Source organism: Triticum aestivum, unplaced genomic scaffold, assembly GCF_018294505.1.
Source record: "Triticum aestivum cultivar Chinese Spring unplaced genomic scaffold, IWGSC CS RefSeq v2.1 scaffold27977, whole genome shotgun sequence".
NCBI classification, from domain to species: Eukaryota; Viridiplantae; Streptophyta; class Magnoliopsida; order Poales; family Poaceae; genus Triticum; species Triticum aestivum.
In genome coordinates, this window is record NW_025228057.1 from 497,174 (window position 1) to 521,294 (window position 24,121).

At 40.8% G+C, this 24,121-nt stretch overlaps 1 pseudogene; it reads right to left on the reverse strand.

Annotated features, from left to right (window-relative positions):
- Positions 1-24,048, reverse strand: part of LOC123172985 (uncharacterized) — a 55,320-nt pseudogene extending 31,272 nt beyond the window's left edge.
- Between the last annotated feature and the right edge of the window lie 73 nt (positions 24,049-24,121).

Sequence of the window (24,121 nt, forward strand, 5' to 3'; positions counted from 1 at the left end):
ACCTTCATGCACTCACCTCCCCGGCAACGGCGCCAGAAAAGAGCTTGATGTCTACTACGCAACTTTATTCTTGTAGATACGTGTTGGGCCTCCAAGCGCGGAGTTTTGTAGGATAGTAGCAATTTTCCCTCAAGTGGATGACCTAAGGTTCATCAATCCGTGGGAGGCGTAGGATGAATATGGTCTCTCTCAAACAACCATCTTGTGTCCCCAACACACCCAATACAACGGCAATTTGTATAGGTGCACTAGTTCGGCGAAGAGATGGTGACAAAAGTGTAATATGGATGGTAGAAATATATTTTTATAATCTGAATAAATAAAAACAGCAAGGTATCAAATAGTAAACGGACACAAAACGGTATTGCAATGCTTCAAAATGAGGCCTAGGGTCCGTACTTTCGCTAGTGCAATCTCTCAGCAATGCTAATATAATTGGATCATATAACCACCCCTCAAAGTGCGATGAAGAATCACTCCAAAGTTCATATCTAGCGGAGAACATAAGAATAAATTGTTTGTAGGGTATGAAACCACCTCAAAGCTATTCTTTCCGTTTGATCTATTCAAGAGTTCATACTAAAATAACACAAAGCTATTCTTTCCGTTCGATCTATCCTAGAGTTCTTACTAAAATAGCACCAAAGAAAATTCATATTCATAATACTCAATCCAACACAAAGAACTTCAAAGAGTGCCCCAAGATTTCTACCGGAGAAACAAAGACAAGAACGTGCATCAACCCCTATGCATAGATTACCCCAATGTCACCTCGGGAATCCGCGAGTTGAGTGCCAAAACACATATCAAGTGAATCAATACTATACCCCATTGTCACCATGAGTATTCATATGCAAGACATATATCAAGTGCTCTCAAATCCATAAATGTATTGAATCTGATAAAACAAAATCTCAAAGGGAAAATTCAATTCACAACAAGATAGAGAGGGGAAAACACCATATGATCCGACTATATTAACAAAACCTGCGGTACATCAAGATATTGACGTCTCAAGAACACGAGAGAGAGAGAGAGACTAAACACATAGCTACTGGTACAAACCCTCAGCCCCGAGGGTGGACTACTCCCTCCTCATCGTGGTGGCCGCCGGGATGATGAAGATGGCCACCGGAGATGATTCCCCCCTCTGGCAGGGTGCCGGAACGGGGTCTAGATTGGTTTTCGGTGGCTATAGAGGCCTGCGGCGGCGGAACTTCTGATCTAGGGTTATTTCTGATGGTTTCTCTATTTATAGGATTTTTGGGTGTCGGTTTCACGCGAAGATGGGCCTCGAGGTGAGCACAACCACCGGGGCAAGCCAGGCCCACCAGGCGTGCCCTGGTGGGTTGTGCCCTCCACGTGGCTCTTCTGGCCCTCCCACGAAGCTTCGGGGGTCTCTTTTGTTCCAAATAAATCGTCAAAAAGTTTCAGCTCATTTGGAGAACTTTCATTTCTGCACGAAAAACAACACCACAGTAGTTCTGCTGAAAACAGCGCCAGTCCGGGTTAGTTCCATGCAAATCATACCAAAACCATATAAAATTGTTGTAAACATGGCATGAATACTTCATAAATTATAGATACGTTGGAGACATATCGGTATGGCAGTTGATTTGTCAGCCATTTGCAATGATATTTCAGTAGGTGTGAGTTTATTCAAATCAAGTCTTTTATATAAAGAGAAAGGCATAACACTAACACCAGCTCCTAAATCACATAAAGCAGTTTTCACATAATTCTTTTTGATAGAGCAAGGTATAGTTGGTGTTCCTGGATCTCCAAGTTTTTTAGGTACTCCATCTTTAAAAGTATAATTAGCAAGCATAGTGCAGATTCCAGCTTCCGGTATTTTTCTCTTATTAGTGATGATGTCTTTCATATACTTTGCATAAGGATGCATTTTCAAGGTATCAGTCAAGCGAGTACGCAAAAAGACTGGCCTCGGCATTTCAGCAAAGCGTTCAAATTCTTCATCATCTTTCTTTTTAGTTGACTTAGGTGGAAAAGGCATAGGTTTTTAACCCACGGTTCTCTTTCTTTACCGTGTTTTCTAGCCACAAAGTCTCTTTTATCATATCTTTTATTCTTTGGTTGTGGGTTATCAAGATCAACAGGTGGTTCTATCTCAACATCATTGTCTGGTTCTTTATTATTTTGTTGAGCATCTTCATGAACCTCATCATTATCTTTTTCATTATCAGAAGGTGAGTGTTCATTACCAGTCTGAGTTTCAGCATCAGAGATAGAAGTTTCATTATCATTATCAGGATGTTTTTCTATTTCAGGTTCACTAGAAGCATGCAAAGTCCTATCATTTTTCTTCTTCATTTTCTTTCTAGAAGGACTAGGTGCATCAGTGTTAACTCTTTGTGAATCTTGTTCTATTCTTTTTAGGTGTCCCTCGGGATAAAGTGGTTCCTGAGTCATTTCACCTCCTCCAGTTGCAACTCTAACAGCAAAGTCATGTATATTGTTATTCATTTCATCAAGCAACTCTCTTTGAGATTTAGCGACTTGTTTTAACTGAGTTTGAACCATAGAAGCATGTTTTCCAACACCTCTAACATCATTTGAGATTCTAAATAACAAGTCACTCAAGCGAGCAATCATATCAGAATTGTATTTCAGTTGTTTCATAACATTTGCATTGAAGTGATCTTGTTTTCTAATGTAGTTTTCAAACTCATAAAGACATTGGCTAGGGTGCATATTGTGAGGATTGTCATTATCATTGAACTTCATTAAAGAATTTACCTCTACTACCTTAGGCAGTGGTGGTGTATTAAGCCCATGTATTTCTTCAATAGGAGGTAAATTTTTGACATCATCAGCTTTAATACATTTGTCCTTCATAGATTTCTTTGCCTCTTGCATATCTTCAGGACTGAGATATAATATACCCCTCTTCTTAGGAGTGGGTTTAACCGGTGGTTCAGGGAGAGTCCAATCATCATAATTTTTCAATATGTTATTCAATAATTCTTCAGCTTGCCCAACAGTTCATTCCCTGAAAACACAACCAGCACAACTATCTAGGAAATCCCTAGAAGCATCGGTTAGTCCATTATAGAAGATATCAAGTATTTCATTTTTCTTAAGAGGATGATCAGGCAAAGCATTAAGTAACTGGCAAAGCCTCCCCCAAGATTGTGGGAGACTCTCTTCTTTGGTTTGCACAAAGTTAAATATTTCCTGTAAAGCAGCTTGTTTCTTATGAGCAGGGAAATATTTTCCAGAGAAGTAATAAATCATATCCTGGGGACTATGCACACAACCAGGAGCAAGAGTATTGTACCAAGCTTTAGCATCACCCTTTAATGAGAATGGAAATAATTTGAGAATAAAATAATAGCGAGTCTTCTCATCATGAGTAAAAAGGGTGGCTATGTCATTCAACTTAGTAAGATGTGCCACAACAGTTTCAGTTTCATAACCATGGAAAGGATCGGATTCAACCAAAGTAATTAACTCTGGGTCGACAAAGAATTCATAATCCTTGTCATCAATAAAGATCGGTGAAGTAGCAAACTTAGGATCATATTTCATTCTAGCATTCAGAGATTTTTCTTTATACTTGCATAATAATTTCTCTAGATCATCTCTATCCCTACAAGCAAGAATATCTCTAGTTGTCTCCTCATTCATTACATAACCTTCCGGTACCTTAGGCAATTCATATCTAGGAAGGCTAGTTCTAGCAGGTGTTTCAGGAGTTTCAGTTTTAGGCTCATCATCAGATTCAACATCATGTTGTATTACTATAGCAATTTGTTCATCGAGAAAGTCACCAAGTGGCACATAATCATTATCGAGCAAGGTACTAGCATCATCATAAGCATTATCCATAGCAGAAGTAGCATCATCAATAACTGGCGACATATCAGAATTGATAGCATGTGGTGGTGTTGCCAGTTTACTTATAATAGAAGGTGAATCTGAAGCAGAACTGGATGGCAGTTCCTTACCTCCCCTCATCTTAGAGGGATAAATCTTAGTCTTAGCATCCTTCAGATTATTCATAGTGATAAATTGATAGTAATCCCAAGTGACTCAACAAATATAGCTATGCTCCCCGGCAACGGCGCCAGAAAAAGGTCTTGATAACCCACAAGTATAGGGGATCGCAACAGTTTTCGAGGGTAGAGTATTCAACCCAAATTTATAGATTCGTCACAAGGGGAGCCAAAGAATATTTGAAGGTATTAGCAGCTGAGTTGTCAATTCAACCACACCTGGAGATTAATTATCTACAGCAAAGTGATCAGTAGCAAAGTAGTTTGATAGTTTTGATAATAGTAACAGTAGCAATGGTAACGGTAACAGTGAAAGCAGTAATTTTGTAGCAAGTGTAACAGTGATGATAGCAATAGTAACTTAGCAAGAACAATATCAGATAAATTCGTAGGCATTGGATCCGTGACTTGTTGGATGATATTCATCATGAGACAGTTATAACCTAGGGCGATACGGCACTAGCTCCAGTTCGTCAATTAATGTAGGCATGTATTCCGTAAATAGTCATACGTGCTTATGGAAAGAACTTGCATGACATCTTTTGTCCTACCCTCCCGTGGCAGCGGGGTCCATATTGGAAACTAAGGGATATTAAGGCCTTCTTTTAATAGAGAACCGGAACAAAGAATTGATACGTCTCCGTCATATCTACTTTTCCAAACACTTTTGCCCTTGTTTTGGACTCTAACTTGCATGATTTGAATGGAACTAACCTGGACTGACGCTGTTTTCAGCAGACTTTCCATGGTGTTATTTATGTGCAGAAACAAAAGTTCTTGGAATGACCTGAAACTCCACGGAACGTATTTTTGGAAAATATTAAAAATACTGGAAGAAGAATCCACGTCAGGGGGCCCACACCCTGTCCACGAGGGTGGAGGGAGCGCCTGCCCCCTGGGCGCGCCCCCTGCCTCGTGGGCCCTCTGACGCTCCACCGACCTCAACTCCAACTCCATATATTCACTTTCAGGGAGAAAAAAAATCAGAGAGAAGGATTCATCACGTTCTACAATATGGAGCCGCCGCCAAGCCCTAAAACCTCTCGGGAGGGCTGATCTGGAGTCCGTTCGGGGCTCCGGAGAGGGGAATCCGTCGCCGTCGTCATCATCAACCATCCTCCATCACCAATTTCATGATGCTCACCGTCGTGCGTGAGTAATTCCATCGTAGGCTTGCTGGACGGTGATGGGTTGGATGAGATCTATCATGTAATCGAGTTAGTTGTGTTAGGGTTTGATCCCTAGTATCCACTATGTTCTGAGATTGATGTTGCTATGACTTTGCTATACTTAATGCTTGTCACTAGGGCCCGGGTGCCATGATTTCAGACCTGAACCTATTATGTTTTCATGAATATATGTGAGTTCTTGATCCTATCTTGCAAGTCTATAGTCACCTACTATGTGTTATGATCCGGCAACCCCGAAGTGACAATAATCGGGACCACTCCCGGTGATGACCGTAGTTTGAGGAGTTCATGTATTCACTATGTGTTAATGCTTTGTTCCGGTACTCTATTAAAAGGAGGCCTTAATATCCCTTAGTTTCCGCTAAGACCCCGCTGCCACGGGAGGGTAGGACAAAAGATGTCATGCAAGTTCTTTTCCATAAGCACGTATGACTATATTCGGAATACATGCCTACATTACATTGATGAATTGGAGCTAGTTCTGTGTCACCCTATGTTATGACTGTTACATGATGAACCGTATCCGGCATAATTCTCCATCACCGATCCAATGCCTACGAGCTTTTCACATATTGTTATTTGCTTATTTACTTTACCGTTGCTACTGTTACAATCACTACAAAACCCAAAAATATTACTTTTGCTACCGTTACCGTTACTTCCATACTATTTTGCTACTAAATACTTTGCTGCAGATACTAAGTTATCCAGGTGTGGTTGAATTGACAACTCAACTGCTAATACTTGAGAATATTCTTTGGCTCCCCTTGTGTCGAATCAATAAATTTGGGTTGAATACTCTACCCTCGAAAATTGTTGCGATCCCCTATACTTGTGGGTTATCAAGACTATTTTCTGGCGCCGTTGCCGGGGAGCATAGCTCTATTCTTTGAGTCACTTGGGATTTATATCTGCTGGTCACTATAAAGAACTTGAAAGACGCTAAGACACAAATTTATCCCTCAACTACGAGGGGAGGTAAGGAACTGCCATCTAGCTCTGCACTTGATTCACCTTCTGTTTTCAGTAAGCTTGCGACACCTAAACCTGCTTCTGCTATTAATTCTGATATGTTGCATGTTATTGATGATGCCACTTCTGCTATGCATGATACTTATGATGAAACTACTTCTATGCTTGATACTACTGTGCCACTTGGTGAATTTTTTGATGAACAACTTGCTAGGGCTAGAGAGAATGAAATTATTGAAACTGATAATATTGAAGATAGTGATGATGAAGACTCTCCCCCTAATAAATATGAATTACCTGTTGTGCCTGAGGGTTATGTTCTGGATGAAGAATCTGCTAGAGCCATTTTAGCTTGCAATGATAGAAGTGATCTTAAGAAGTTATTAGCTAAATGGAAGCAGCAATCTCTTAATGCTAGAATGAAACCTGACCCTGCTTTTGCTACTTCACCTATCTGTGTTACTGATAAGGATTATGAATTCTCTGTTGATCCTGATATAATTACTTTGGTTGAATCTGATCCTTTTTATGGCTATGAATCTGAAACTGTTGTGGCACATCTTACTAAATTAAATGATATAGCCACCCTGTTCAGTAATGATGAGAAATCTCGCTACCTTTATATCCTTAAAATATTTTCGTTCTCATTAAAGGGTGATGCTAAGATATGGTTTAATTCTCTTGATCCTGGTTGTGTGCGTAGTCCCCAGGATATGATTTATTACTTCTCTGCTAAATATTTCCCCGCTCATAAGAAACAAGCTGCTTTAAGGGAAATATATAATTTTGTGCAAATTGAAGAAGAGAGTCTCCCACAAGCTTGGGTGAGGCTTCTCCAATTACTTAATGCTTTGCCTGATCATCCTCTTAAGAAAAATGAAATACTTGATATCTTTTATAATGGACTAACCGATGCTTCCAGAGATTACCTGGATAGTTGTGCTCATTCTGTTTTCAGGGAAAGAACACCGGATGAAGCTGAGATTCTATTGAATAATATGTTGACAAATTAAAATAATTGGACACTTCCTGAGCCAACTCCAGAGCCTATTCCTAAACCAACTCCGAAGAAGAGAGGTGTTCTATTTCTCAGTCCTGAAGATATGCAAGAGGCAAAGAAATCTATGAAAGAAAAAGGTATTAAAGCTGAAGATGTTAAGAATTTACCTCCTATTGAAGAAATACATGGTCTAAATTTACAGCCTGTTGAAGAAACATATGATCTTAATTCATCACCTATTGTACAAACTCATGGCCTTGATAACCCGACACAGGTAGTAAAGGTAAATTCTCTCTATAGATTTGATGAAGGTGATATTCCTCACTATAAGTCTGCTAGACAATGCTTAGAAGAGTTTGATAATTTTATTGTCAAACAAGAAAACTTCAATGCTTATTTTGGTAGACAATTGAAATACAATTCCGATACGCTTGAACACTTGGGTGATTATATGTCTAGAGTTAAAGGTGAACTTAAACTCATTAGTAAACATGCTTCTATGGTTACCACTCAAGTAGAACAAGTACTTAAAGCTCAAAATGATTTGCTCAATGAATTAAATAGTAAGAATAATGACTATGCTGTTAGAGTGGCTACTAGAACTGGTAAAATGACTCAGGAACCTTTGTATCCTGAAGGCCATCCTAAGAGAATTGAGCAAGATTCTCAGAGAAATAATATTGATGCACCTAGTCCTTCTAAAAGGAAGAAAAATAAAAATGATAGGACTTTGCATGCTTCTAGTGAACCTATTGCTGAAACACCTGAGAATCCAAATGATATTTCTATTTCTGATGCTGAAACACAATCTGGTGATGAACATGAACCAAGTGAAAATATTAATGAAGATGTTCATGATGATGCTCAACCTAGTAATGATAATGATGTAGAAATTGAACCTGCTGTTGATCTTGATAACCCACAATCAAAGAATCAACGTTATGATAAGAGAGACTTTGTTGCTAGGAAACACAGTAAAGAAAGAGAACCACGGGTTCAGAAACCCATGCCTTTTCCTCCCAAACCATCCAAGAAAAAGAATGATGAGGATTTTGAGCGCTTTGCTGAAATGATTAGACCTATCTTTTTGCGTATGCGATTAAGTGATGTTCTCAAAATGAATCCTTATGCTAAGTACATGAAAGAAATTGTTACTAATAAGAGAAAGATACCGGAAGCTGAAATTTCCACCATGCTTGCTAATTATACTTTTAAGGGTGGAATACCTAAGAAACTAGGAGATCCAGGAGTACCAACTATACCTTGCTCCATTAAAAAGAAACTATGTTAAAACTTCTTTGTGTGATCTTGGAGCCGGTGTTAGTGTTATGCCTCTCTCTTTATATCGTAGACTTGATTTGAATAAGTTGACACATACTGAAATATCTTTGCAAATGGCCGATAAATCAACTGCTATACCTGTTGGTATTTGTGAGGATGTGCCTGTTGTGGTTGCAAATGTTACTATTTTAACGGACTTTGTTATTCTTGATATTCCCGAGGACGATAGTATGTCTATTATTCTTGGAAGACCTTTTTTGAATACTACAGGGGCTGTTATTGATTGCAACAAAGGCAATGTCACTTTTCATGTTAATGGTAATGAGCACATGGTACACTTTCCGAGGAAACAACCTCAGGTCCACGGTATCAATTCTATTGGAAAAATTCCATCGATTATTTTTGGAGGTTTCGAATTTCCTCTTCCTACTGCCAAGAAGAAATATGATATTCTTATTATTGGGGATGTGCATATCCCCGTTGAGGTAACATAGTGTTATTCGAAATTTCTCCGGTTCCATGTTATTCGGAATGAGTTTGTTAACAAGACTTGATCAACCTTGTTAGTGGATTCCATTTGATGAGCATGAGATGGATGAAACTAGAAAGCACAACCTTCTGTACCCTCTCTCTACTTTCTGTTATTTAGTTGAAATAAAGTAAAAATAGCATTTTCTTGTCTGTTTTCTGAATTATCTGTGCAATATAAAAATACCCCGAAAATAAAAGTTCTCCAAATGCCCTGAAAATGAAATATGATTTTTTCTGGAATATTTGAGAATATCTGGCAGTGAGAACACAGCAGGGGGAGCAAGCACCTGGCCACGAGGGTCTAGGGCGCGCCCCCCTGCCTCGTGGGCCCACGGTGGCTCCCCTCCACTTATTCCTGCACCCACACACTTCTTCTTCCTCCCAAAAAAATCACCATCCAGCTCAAGCATGAGTTCTAGCTCATTTTGCTGCGATTTTCGATCTCCTTGCTCAAAGCACCTCCCACAAAACTGCTTGGGGAGATTGTTCCTTGGTATGTGGCTCCTCCATTGGTCCAATTAGTTTTTGTTCTAGTGCTTTATTCATTGCAAATTTGTGCTGCCTAGGTGACCATGTTCTTGAGCTTGCATGTCAAATTTATATGGTTCCAAGTAGTTCTAATGCATGATATGGGCTCTAGGCACTTGTAGGAGTAGTTGCTATCAATTTTGTTGAGCTTGGTTCACTTTTATTTGAAGTTACTAAAAATTTCAGAAATTTTTCAGAGGAAGAAATATGCTTAGGAAAATATACCAAGGTGGTCCTTCAAGGAAGCAAGGACCCAGGCTCGCAATGCGCGATGCCGATGATGAGCCACCAAGGAACGCTCCAGTGAGGCCTTGCGAATGGCCTTCAGAAGGCTTTATGGATCGAGCGGGAATCAAGGAAGAATTTAACGCGTATTTGCGTAACGCTGATCTTGTGAGCTTCGAGGGAGAAAAGTGCCGCCAGTACCACTATCTCACTAGTTCCTTTGTGAGGAGGTTTGAATTTTCATCTTCACGCAATTCTCAAACTGTCCTGTTTGATCTCTATGAAAAATCTTACACTATGGACTTAGAGGATTTTACCAATGCTTGCAAACTTCCACAATGGGGTAGTACTAGTGAACCCCGAAAATCTGAATTTAGAGAATTTCTTGCTAGTATAACTGTGGGGGAATCTAGAGACATAACACAAGCTACCATAGGGAGCATTCATTTTCCCGCTATACATTATTTTGATCTCTTCATAGGTAGGTGCATAAATGGTAAAGATGAAGCATGTCATATGTGTGTCCCTGACCTCAGTATTCTTAGGAGTGCTGTGTTAGGAGACAAATCTTATAATTTGGGAGCCATTGTTGCACGTAGGTTGCATCATAATAGATTTAATGGAGATTTCTTTGGTGGAATTTATGCAACTCGTTTAGATAATTTTCTTGGTGTAACCATAAGTAATGATGATATTGAATTGCCTCCTACTTATTTAGACTTTAATGCTATGGTTCACCACCAGTTTGTCGAGAGGAATGAATCACCTCTCCGGTATCGCTTAATCTTTGACAGACGTCGTGTTGTCCGTATTACTCTCCCTGCTCCTGCCTTCTTTGATTATCAGGCAAAAGGAAGACATTTTATTACCAGAGAGGAGGCAGATGAGTACGAGAGGAGGGCGGAGGCAGCTCGCCGCCACGCTGCAGCCCAGGAGGCAATAACTGCCGCATCGCAGTACGACCCCAACTACAACTATGGATATCCGCCAGGCCATCCGTGGCAATAAACCAACTTAGGCCAAAAGCCTAAGCTTGGGGGAGTACGTATTTCTCACCGACATTACATTCATGTTCACACACTCATTGCTAGATGTTGGTGCTCATACTCTTTCACTGTAATATCCATGCTAGTTTATTTCCCTTTTTCTTGCTTTCTTCTTGTGTGTTTAATAAACCTTAAGAAAACCAAAAAAATTAGTGTAGCTTTTAGTTAGTTTACTTTTCTTGTTGTAGTAGTAATAATTAAAAAGAAAACCCAAAAAGATTTCCCGTTCTTCTTTTGCTTGTTGGGAGCTTTCCCGTGTAAATAGTTTATTTCTTTTCCTTGGGGGTCGATAGGAGAAGACCATGATTAAATTGTTGAAGTGGCTCTTATATGCATTATTGTTGATTTAACCAAGAGCCCATATTGTCTTGTCTTCTCCTGCTTATTGAATGCTCGCAGATTCCAGCTTAGTCCAATGCACGTGCACTCTTATTATTTTCACATCGTTCGGTCGTGCAAGTGAAAGGCAATTATGACGACATATGATGAACTGATTGAGATGAGAGAAGCTGGTATGAACTCGACCTCTCTTGTTTTTGTAAATATGATTAGTTCATCGTTCCTGATTTAGCCTATTATGAATAAACATGTTTGTAATGACAATTAGAGAACATAGTTGCTTATGCCATGCTTGATTAGCTATGAGTTATAATGGTTTAACTTGCGTGCCAACATGCTATTAAAATGGTTGTGATGTGGTATAGTGGGGTGGTATCCTCCTTTGAATGATTTAAGTGACTCGACTTGGCACATGTTCACACATGTAGTTGAAACAAATCAACATAGCCTTCACGATATTTATGTTCATGGTGGATTATATCCTACTCATGCTCTTACTCAATGTCTATTAATTTTAATGCATGTTCATGACTGTTGTCGCTCTCTAGTTGGTCGCTTCCCAGTCTTTTGCTAGCCTTCACTTTGTACTAAGCGGGAATACTGCTTGTGCATCCAATCCCTTAAACCCCAAAGTTATGCCATATGAGTCCACCATACCTTCCTATATGCGGTATCTACCTGCCGTTCCAAGTAAATTTGTATGTGCCAAACTCTAAACCTTCAAATGAAATTCTGTTTTGTATGCTCGAATAGCTCGTGTATCAACTAGGGCTGTCCGTATCTTCCATGCTAGGCGGGTTATTCTCAAGAGGAGTGGACTCCGCTCCTCACTCACGAGAAAATGGCTGGTCACCGGGATGCCCAGTCCCATGCTTTATGCAAATTAAATCAAAATAATTGCAAACAAAACTCCCCCTGGGACTGTTGTTAGTTGGAGGCACTCGTTGTTTCGAGCAAGCCATGGATTGATGCTTGTTGGTGGAGGGGGAGTATAAACTTTACCATTCTGTTTGGGAACCGCCTATAATGTGTGTAGCATGGAAGATATCGCCATCTCTTGGTTGTTATGTTGACAATGAAAGTATGCCGCTCAAAATATTATTTATCTCTATTTTAAAACCGAGCTCTGGCACCTCTACAAATCCCCGCTTCCCTCTGCGAAGGGCCTATCTATTTACTTTTATGTTGAGTCATCACCCTCTTATTAAAAAGCACCAGCTGGAGAGCACTGCTGTCATTTGCATTCATTACTATTAATTTATATTGGGTATGACTATGACTGGATCTCTTATACCATGAATTACAATGTCTAGTCAGTCCTTGATCTTTAAAGGTGCTCTGCATTTATGTTTTGCGGTCTCAGAAAGGGCTAGCAAGATACCATCTTGTTATATCATATTATGAGTGTTTTGAGAAAGTGTTGTCACCCGAGATTTATTATTATCGCTCGCTAGTTGATTATGCCATTGACATGAGTAAACATGAGACCTAAGAGTTATTGTGAATGTGGTTAGTCATAATCTTTGCTGAAAACTTGAATGCTGGCTTTACATATTTACAACAACAAGAGCAAACAGAGTTTGTAAAAGTTTTTGTTTATCACTTTCAGTTTGTCAACTGAATTGCTTGAGGACAAGCAAAGGTTTAAGCTTGGGGGAGTTGATACGTCTCCGTCGTATCTACTTTTCCAAACACTTTTGCCCTTGTTTTGGACTCTAACTTGCATGATTTGAATGGAACTAACCTGGACTGACGCTGTTTTCAGCAAACTTTCCATGGTGTTATTTATGTGCAGAAACAAAAGTTCTCGGAATGACCTGAAACTCCACGGAACGTATTTTTGGAAAATATTAAAAATACTGGAAGAAGAATCCACGTCAGGGGGCCCACACCCTGTCCACGAGGGTGGTGGCGCGCCTGCCCCCTGGGCGCCCCCTGCCTCGTGGGCCCCCTGATGCTCCACCGACCTCAACTCCAACTCCATATATTCACTTTCGGGGAGAAAAAAATCAGAGAGAAGGATTCATCACGTTTTACGATACGGAGCCGCCGCCAAGCCCTAAAACCTCTCGGGAGGGCTGATCTGGAGTCCGTTCGGGGCTCCGAAGAGGGGAATCCGTCGCCGTCGTCATCATCAACCATCCTCCATCACCAATTTCATGATGCCCACCGCCGTGCGTGAGTAATTCCATCGTAGGCTTGCTGGACGGTGATGGGTTGGATGAGATCTATCATGTAATCGAGTTAGTTTTGTTAGGGTTTGATCCCTAGTATCCACTATGTTCTGAGATTGATGTTGCTATGACTTTGCTATGCTTAATGCTTGTCACTAGGGCCCGAGTGCCATGATTTCAGATCTGAACCTATTATGTTTTCATGAATATATGTGAGTTCTTGATCCTATCTTGCAAGTCTATAGTCACCTACTATGTGTTATGATCCGGCAACCCCGAAGTGACAATAATCGGGACCACTCCCGGTGATGACCGTAGTTTGAGGAGTTCATGTATTCACTATGTGTTAATGCTTTGTTCCGGTACTCTAATAAAAGGAGGCCTTAATATCCCTTAGTTTCCGCTAGGACCCCGCTGCCACGGGAGGGTAGGACAAAAGATGTCATGCAAGTTCTTTTCCATAAGCACGTATGACTATATTCGGAATACATGCCTACATTACATTGATGAATTGGAGCTACTTCTGTGTCACCCTATGTTATGACTGTTACATGATGAACCGTATCCGGCATAATTCTCCATCACCGATCCAATGCCTCCGAGCTTTTCACATATTGTTATTTGCTTATTTACTTTACCGTTGCTACTATTACAATCACTACAAAACCCAAAAATATTACTTTTGCTACCGTTACCGTTACTTCCATACTATTTTGCTACTAAATACTTTGCTGCAGATACTAAGTTATCCAGGTGTGGTTGAATTGACAACTCAACTGCTAATACTTGAATATTCTTTGGCTCCCCTTGTGTCGATCAATAAATTTGGGTTGAATACTCTACCCTCGAAAACTGTTGCGATCCCCTATACTTGCGGGTTATCAAGCATTAACACATAGTGAATACATGGACTCCTCAAACTACGGTCATCATCGAGAGTGGTCCCGACTATTGTCACTCCGGGGTTGCCGGATCATAACACGTAGTAGGTGACTATAACTTGCAAGATCGGATCTAAAACATGGATATAATGATGATAACATAAACGGTTCAGATCTGAGTTCATGGCACCCGGGCCCAAAGTGACAAGCATCAAGCATGGCAAAGTCATAGCAACATCAATCTAAGAACATAGTGGATACTAGGGATCAACCCCTAACAAAACTAACTCGATTACATGATGAATCTCATCCAACTCCTCACCGACCAGCGAGCCTATATAGGAATTACTCACTCCCGGTGGGGAGCATCATGGAATTGGCGATGGAGAAGGGTTGGTGATGATGAAGAACGAAGATCCCCCTCTCCGGAGCCCCAAACGGACTCCAGATCTGGCCTCCCGATGAAGAACAGGAGGTGACGGTGGCTCCGTCTTATGGATCGTGATAATTCTTTCTCCCAAATTTTTTCTGGGAAAATAGGATTTTATAGTGTCGGTTTCAGGGTCTGCGGGGCAACCAGGTGGGGACAACCCACCTGGGCGCGCTTGGGAGGGCTGGCGCGCCCTGGTGGGTTGTGCCCACCCAGGTGCCCCCCTCCGGTGGCTCTTGGCTCCAAAAATTATCTTTATTGATATAAAAAATCCTCGCAAAGTTTCATTCCATTCCAAGAACTTTTATTTCTGCACAAAAACAACACCATGGTAGTTCTGTTGAAAACAACGTGAGTCCGGGGTTAGTTTCATTCAAATCATGCAAATTAGAGTCCAAAACAAGAGGAAAAGCATTAGGAAAAGTAGATACGTTGGAGACGTATCAAATCCCTAGGTAGGTATGGTGGAATCTTGAAAATAAGATTTGGGTTTAAGTTCTTTTGGATGCACAAGTAGTATCTCTACTTAGTGCGGAATTTTTGGCTAGCAAAGATAGGGGGCAAGCACCACATGTTAAAGGATCTATGACAATATAACTTCTATGTGAATATGAACAAACATAAATCATTACGTTGTCTTCCTTGTCCAACATCAACAATTTTGGCATATAATATTTTGATGGGGGCTCACAATCACAAAAGATTTCCAGGATAGTGTATTTATATGTGAATCTTCTCTTCCCTTATTAATTCTTTCATGAATTGCATCATCGACCAATGCTATGTTTGTCAATCTCTAATAAAATTTTCTGCTTATACTTTTCATTATGTGGTGTCATCACCTACCATAAGATTAGCATATGATATTTTTAATTTATTTCCTTTCTTCTTATTTATTTTCTTTCTTTGTATTGCAACATGAAAGTAAAGAAAGCAAAAACTCAAACTAAACTTTATTATATATCTTGCACACGATTACAAGGATAGATCACTAAGCAAACTCTCGAAAAGAAAGGATCGAACTAAACTTTTATTCATCTAAAGCAAAAGATTGAACTAAAATAAGTAAAGGCAAAAGATAGTGGGGATGATACGATACCGGTGCACCTCCCCCAAGCTTGGTGGAAGCCAAGGGGAGTGCCCATACCCGATACTCAATTTTCTTTTGGTGATGAAGAAGGAGGTGGTGGTGAAGTAGTGGTATTCTCCAATATAACCATGAGTAGATCCTTCAAACCTTGAATCTCCCGAAGGGCTCAATGAAGTAACTCACTGTTTTTCTTCACCTCAGCCATTATGTGTTTATTTTCCGGGGCCCAGGGGTTTGTTCCTGCATTGTTTTCTCTTGGGAGAGATATGTCCCAATTGGACGGTATGTGCCTACGAGGAGTATTCTCGAACCCATAATTGTGAATCAAATTGCGAAAGTTGTTACGATGTAACCTATGTAAAGGCCTTCTTGGTGGGATTTCTTCTTGCACTTCGAGGCTCTCTTGACTATTTGATGATCTCATAGCTTGATGAGGATTTGGATGAGTAGAGATGCCAGCCAATGTGCCTCTCTCGGAAGCCGGAGAGTGAACCCCAAAAGGATTTTCCTCTTCTTCCTCCATAGCAACTTCTTCAGCTTCCTCTCTCCTTAGATCCTCCTGAAACACCCCTGCGTCTTCTTCTCCGTTGTTGGAGGGTGAGGAAGACATGATGCTGGCCTAACTGGATCTGTCAGAAAACAACAAGAAAAAGAAAACAAAAGATTTCTCCGCGATATGGTGGTCAATAGGTTCGGGGCGTATATAAAGATTTTCTATCTTGGGAGGAGTTCGGAAGGTACCCGAGGTGGGCACAACCCACCTGGGCGCGCCTGGGTGTCTTGTGCCCACCAGGGTACGCTTCCTGGTTGTTTCTTATTTTCCTAATTTTTGTTATATTCCAAAACTGACAAAAAATATTTTTGCGGATTTTTCGGATTCTGTTTACTTACCATATCACATACCTCCTTATTTTCACGATTCTGGAGTGTTCCGGAAGGACTCTTTTATGTGTTCTTCCAGTGCCAAAGTTTGGATAATATTGCTTTCAACATTAATGGGCGTACCTGAGATATAATGTTTTATTCGTTGCCCATTAACAACCTTCGGGTTAGTAGCTTCAGCATTATTTATTTTGATGGCTCCAGACCGATAAACCTCCTCTATAACATAGGGTCCTTCCCATTTGGAGAGGAGTTTTCCTGCAAAGAATCTAAAACGAGAGTTGTACAAAAGAACATATTCTCCAACTTTAAACTCACGCTTTTGAATTCTTTTATCATGCCATCTTTTAACTTTTTCTTTAAATAACTTGGCATTTTCATAAGCTTGGGTTCTCCATTAATCTAATGAGCTAATATCAAATAACCTCTTTTCACCGGCAAGTTTAAAATCATAGTTGAGTTCTTTGATTGCCCAATATACTTTATGTTCTAACTCAAGAGGTAAATGACAAGCTTTTCCATAAACCATTTTATAAGGAGACATACCCATAGGATTTTTATATGCTGTTCTATAAGCCCAAAGTGCATCATCTAATTTCTTAGACCAATTCTCCCGGGACATATTGACAGTCTTTTGCAAGATTAATTTATTTCTCTATTGCTAACTTCAACTTGACCACTAGACTGAGGATGATAGGGCGATGCAATTCTATGGTTAACATCATAATTAGCAAGCATTTTACGGAAAGCACCATGAATAAAGTGTGAACCACCATCAGTCATTAAATATCTAGGGACTCCAAACCTTGGTAAAATAACTTCCTTAAGCATTTTAATTGAGGTATTGTGATCAACACTACTGGTTGGAATAGCTTCTGCCCATTTAGTAACATAATCGACTGCAACCAAAATATGTGTATACCCATTAGAGGAAGGAAAAGGTCCCATGTAATCAAATCCCCAAACATCAAATGGTTCAACAACAAGTGAATAATTCATAGGCATTTCTCGACGCTTACTGATATTACCTATTATTTGACATCCATCACGAGATAAGACAAACTTACAGGCATCCTTGAAGAGAGTAGGCCAATAAACCCAGATTGCAATACCTTGTGAGCAGTTCTATCTCCAGCATGATGCCCTCCATAAGCTTCAGTGTGACATTTCCGTAGGATTTGTCCCTGTTCATGCTCAGGTACACAACGTCTAATAACACCATCTACTCCTTTATAAAGACGTGGGTCATCCCAAAAGTAATGTCTTAAATCATAGAAGAATTTTTCCTTTTGCTGGTAAGTAAAGCTAGGTGGTAAATATTTAGCAACAATGTAATTAGCATAATCAACATACCAAGGAGTGTTGTAAGAAACATTTATTGCAGCTAACTGCTCATCAGGAAAGCTATCATCAATAGGTAGTGGGTCATCAAGCACATTTTCAAGCCTAGACAAGTTATCAGCTACGGGGTTCTCAGCTCCTTTTCTATCGGTGATATGTAAATCAAATTCTTGTAGCGAGAGAACCCATCGAATAAGTCTAGGTTTAACATCTTTCTTTTCCATAAGATATTTAATAGCAGCATGATCGGTGTGAACAATTACTTTTGAATCAACAATGTAAGATCTAAATTTATCAGAAGCAAACACCACTGCTAGAAATTCCTTTTCAGTAGTTGCATAATTTCGTTGAGCACTATCTAGAGTTTTACTAGCATAATGAATAACATTTAGTTTCTTATCAACTCTTTGTCCTAGTTTCACACATAATTTCAAAAGGCAAGTTCCAATCAGGTGGTTGAACAATAGGTGCAGAAATTAAGGCTTTCTTGAGTGTTTCGAAGGCTTCTAAAAAATCATCATCAAAAACAAGAGGAACATCCTTTTGCAAAAGATTCGTAAGAGGCCTAGAAATTTTAGAAAAGTCTTTGATAAATCTCCTATAGAAGCCAGCATGACCTAGGAAACTACGAATACCTTTGATATCTTTAGGACATGGAATTTCTCAATTGCATCAACCTTAGCTTTGTCCACTTCAATACCTCTTTCAGAAATTTTATGGCCCAAAACAATACCTTCATTAACCATAAAGTGGCACTTCTTCCAATTCAAGACAAGATTTGTTTGCCCGCATCTCTACAAAACTCGATCAAGATTGCTTAAGCAATCATCAAAAGACTTCCCATAAACAGATAAGTCATCCATGTAAACATCAACAATCTTTTCACAAAAGTCAGAGAATATAGCAGTAATACATCTTTGAAAGGTAGCATGTGCATTGCATAAACCAAAAGGCATACGTCTATAAGCATAAGTTCCAAAGGGACAAGTGAAAGTGGTCTTTTCTTGATCAGGTTGAGAAACAGGTATTTGTGAAAAAACATAATATCCATCAAGAAAGCAAAAATGCGTGTGCTTAGATAATCTTTCTAGCATTTGATCGATAAAAGGCAGAGGGTAATGATCTTTTCTAGTTACTTTGTTTAATTTTCTAAAATCAATTACCATTCTATAGCATGTAACAATTCTTTGTGGAATAAGTTCATTCTTATCATTAGGAACAACAGTAATACCTCCTTTCTTCGGGACACAATGAACATGACTTACCCATCTACTATTAGCTATAGGATAGATTATACCTGCTTCCAAAAGTTTTAAGATTCCCGTTCTTACCACTTCCTTCATTTTCGGGTTTAACCGACGTTGGTGATCAACAACGGGTTTAGCATCAGGTTCCATATTAATCTTGTGCTAACATAGAGTGGGACTAATGCCCTTTAAATCATCAAGAGTATATCCAATAGCAGCTCGATTCTTCCTTAGAACTTTCAATAATCTTTCTTCTTCATGTTTTGAAAGGTTAGCACTAATAATAACAGGATATATCTTCTTTTCATCAAGATAAGCATATTTCAAAGTGTCTGGCAATTGTTTTAATTCAAACACAGGATCACCTTTAGGTGGAGGAGGACCTCCTAGAGTTTCAATAGGCAAATTTTGTTTAAGCAGAGGACGTTGTTCAAATAAAATCTTATCTATTTCATTTCTTTCATGCATATGTAAATCATTTTCATGGTCTAGCAGATATTGTTGTAGTGGATCAGAAGGAGGCACAACAATAGAAGCAAGACCAATTATTCCATCCTTACCTGGCAATTCTTTTTCATGAATCTTTCTACTAAACTTGGAAAAATTAAACTCATGAGACTCATCACCAAAACTAACACCGACAATTTGTTTCTCACAATCTATTTTAACATTAATGGTGTTCAAGAAAGGTCTACCAAAGATAATGGGACAAAAGTCATCTTGTGGGGAATCAAGAACAAGAAAATCAGTAGGGTATTTTATTTTCCCACACAAGACTTCAACATCTCTAACAATCCCAATTGGTGATATAGTATCTCTATTAGCAAGTTTAATAGTAACATCTATGTCTTCTATCTCTGCGGGTGCTATGTCATTCATAATTTCTTGATAGAAAGTAAAGGGAATAGCACTCATGCTAGCACCTATGTCACATAAACCATGATAACAATGATCTCCTATTTTAACTGAGACAACGAGCATGCCAACAATAGGTCTATGTTTATCCTTTTTATCAGGTTTGGCAATTCTAGCAGCTTCTTCACAGAAGTAAATAACATGCCCATCTATATTTTCTTCCAAGAGATCCTTAACCATATCAACACTAGGCTCTACTTTAATTTGTTCATCAAGTTTAGGTATTCTAATATAACTTTTTTTGACCACAGTTGAAACTTTAGAATGTTCCTTTATCCTAACAGGGAAAGGTGGTTTCTCAATATAAGCAGCAGGAACAACTGGATCAACATTATAAAGTATAGTTTCCTCTTTAGCTAGTACCAGTTCTTTAAATTCCTCTTTAATAGGTGGGTGATATTTAAACCACTTCTCTTTAGGGAGATCAACATGAGCAGCAAATGATTCACAGAAGGAGGCTACTATCTCAGAGTCAAGTCCATATTTAGTGCTAAACTTTTGAAAAACATCGGTATTCATAAAGGATTTAACACAATCATAGTTAAGCTTAATACCTGTCTCTTTACCTTCGTCGAGTTCCCAATCTTCAGAGTTGCGTTTAATTCTTTCCAAAAGATCCCACCGGAATTCAATAGTCTTCTTCATAAAAGAACCTGTACAAGAAGTATCGAGCATGGATTGATCATCACGAGAAAGCCGAGCATAAAAATTCTGAATAATAAGTTCTCTTGAGAGCTCATGATTGCGGCATGAATATAACATTGACTTAAGCCTCCCCCAAGCTAGAGCGATACTTCCTCCTTCACGAGGCCAAAAATTATATATGTAATTCCGATCATGATGAACTAGATGCATGTGATAATTTTTTTGGTGGAACTCCAATTTCAATCGATTCCAATTCCAAGATCCAATATCATCGCATAGCCTATACCATGCCAATGCTTTTCCCTTCAAAGATAAAGGGAAAACCTTCTTCTTAACTTCATCTCCGGGTAAACTTGCAAGCTTAAAGAATCCAAAATTTTGTTCCGCATATATCAAGTGCATATCAGGATGTTCAGTTCCATCTCCTGCATAAGGATTAGCTAGCAGTTATTCTATCATACCCGAAGGAATTTCATATTCAATATTTTCAGTAGGTGTAGTAGGTTGAGGGGTAGCTAATTGTGGTTCCGGTCGAGGTGAAGATACCCCGAACAAACCCTCAAAGGATTGTTTTCCATAGTAACAAGTGATAGTAAATTTCAGCACACTATATAAATGTTTCCTTACCAAATTCCACTTACCAAAGGCGCTTCACTCCCCGGCAACGGCGCCAGAAAATAGCCTTGATGACCCACAAGTATAGGGGATCAATTGTAGATCTTTTCGATAAGTAAGAGTGTCGAACCCAATGAGGAGCAGAAGGAAATGACAAGTGGTTTTCAACAAGGTAATGTCTGCAAGTGCTGAAATTGTAAGTAACAGAGTAGTTTGATAGCAAGATAATTTGTGACGAGCAAGTAACGATAATAGTAGAAAAAGTGCAGCAAGGTAGCCCGATCCTTTTGAGGCAAAGGACAGGCCAAAACGGTCTCTTATAGTAAGCAAAGCGTTCTTGAGGGTACACGGGAATTTCATCTAGTCACTTTCATCATGTTGATTCGATTAGTGTTCGCTACTTTGATAATTTGATATGTGGGTGGACCGGTGCTTAGGTGATGTTCTTACTTGAACAAACCTCCTACTTATGATTAACTCTCTCGCAAGCATCCGCAACTATGAGAAAATTATTATGAATAAATTCTAACCATAGCATTAAACTTTTGGATCCAATCGGTCCCTTACGGAATAACACATAAACTAGGGTTTAAGCTTTTGTCACTCTCGCAACCCATCATCTAATTACTACTCCACAATGCATTCCCTTAGGCCCAAATATGGTGAGGTGTCATGTAGTTGACGTTCACATGACACCACTAAGGGAATAACAACATACATACTATCAAAATATCGAACACATATCAAGTTCACATGATTAGTTGCAACATGATTTCTCCCGTGACCTCAAGAACAAAAGTAGCTACTCACAAATGATAATCATGCTCAAGATCAGAGGGGTGTTAAATAGCATATTGGATCTGAACATATAATCTTCCTCCAAATAAACCATATAGTAATCAACTACTAGATGTAATCAACACTACTAGTCATCCACAAGCACCAATCTATAGTTCTGGTAACAAGATTGAACACAAGAGATGAACTAGGGTTTGAGAGGAGATGGTGCTGTTGAAGATGTTGATGGATATTTCCCTCCCCAAGATGGGAGAGTTGTTGGTGATGATGATGACGATGATTTCCCCCTCAGGGAGGGAAGTTCCCCCAGCGGAATCGCTCCGCCGGAGGGCAAAAGTGCTCCTGCCCAAGTTCTGCCTCGAGACGGCGGCGCTCCGTCCCGAAATTCCTCTCTTTTATTTTTTTTCTAGGTCAAAATGACTTATATACCAGAAGATGGGCATCGGAGGTGGGCCTGGATGAGCACAACCCACCAGGGCGCGCCCGGGGGACCAGGCCCACCCTGGTGTCTTGTGCTCACCAGGTTGGCCCCCTCCGGTACTTATTTGCTCCAATATTCCTCATATATCCCATAAAAAATCTCCATAAAGTTTCAGCTTGTTTGGAGTTGTGCAGAATAGGTGGCCTGATGTAGCTTTTCCAGGTCCAGATTTCCAGCTGCCGGAATTCTCCCTCTTTGTGTGTACCTTGCATATTATGAGAGAAAAGGCATTAGAATTACTCTAAAAAGCATTATTATGCATAAAAACATCATAAATAACAGTAGGAAAACATGATGCAAAGTGGACGTATCACGCTGCTTTCCGGGGGAGCCGCGATCTCCTCGACGATCCCATGCCATTTGTTGCAGGCTGCCTTGATGATCGCCCAATGGTTCGCCATGGCCTTTCGCCGCACTGCATGAGGATGGTGGCGAAGTAGGGGTCGACCAACTTGCGCTCATCGAACGCTGACTTGATCCGTCTCTTGTACACGTCGACGTTTTGGTTCGCGCCGGTGATCGGGTCGATGCTGACGGTCTTCCATGCTTCGACGAGGCACTCGTCTTCTTTGGACGTCCACTTGACGCGTGGCTCGCCCGTCCTGACATTTGCCCCCTGCTTCTTCTTTCCCCTTTTCCTCGCGGGCGCCGGTGCCGGCTCCATCTCCTCCTCCTCCTCATCCTTCCCCTCCTCGACATCGTCGAGCTCCTCGTCCATGTCGACGGCGATGTCCATTGTGTCGTCTTGCGCGTGGAACCCGGGGTAGGAGGCGGCGGCGACCGGGCCGCTCGTGATGATCTCGTCCATGTTGGCCTCTGTCGCGTCGGGGTTACCGAAATGTGGCGCCGAGGCTTGTGAGAAGGGTAGGACGCCCCGGCATAGAGGCGTCGCCAGCGAGGCTGAGTACGCCGGTGGCGAGTAGTTGTACTGGGCGTGGAGGCCGGCGAATGCGAGCGAGGGAGTGTGCTGGTCGGGGTTCAGCCCGGAGGGTGAGGCACGCGGCGGCGCGCCATGTGGGAACGTGATGTTGGGGTTGAATCCACCATGCGCGTCGCCGTCGGAGTAGCCAGGCGAGGGAGCGTACCCCAGGACGGTGGCGATGGTGAGAAGCTGGCCGGCGATGCGACGCTCTATTGGCTCCACACGTAGCTTGCGGGCCGTGTCTGGACGGATTCATCATCCCCGTGCGAGACGCCTCTGCCTGCTCCACCGCCGCCGCCGCCGCGTCCCTGTCCTTCTTGGCGTTGAGCCTATTCTGCCGGTCGGTGGTGACAGCCTCCCGGCGCTGAACCTCTGCCCTCCACTTGTCGTTGGATACACCTGGTGGTTTTTCCTCCGGCGCCCTTGGCTTCCTCTGTTTCGGCTGGGTGGAATCGACAGTGGTAGCGGACTGAGGGGGTGAATACTTCTTCGGCGGCATGGCGGCCAGATTGCGGGGAGCGATAGGAGAATGGCGGGAGAGGCGGGGCAGGAGGAGGGAAGCAGTGAGGAAA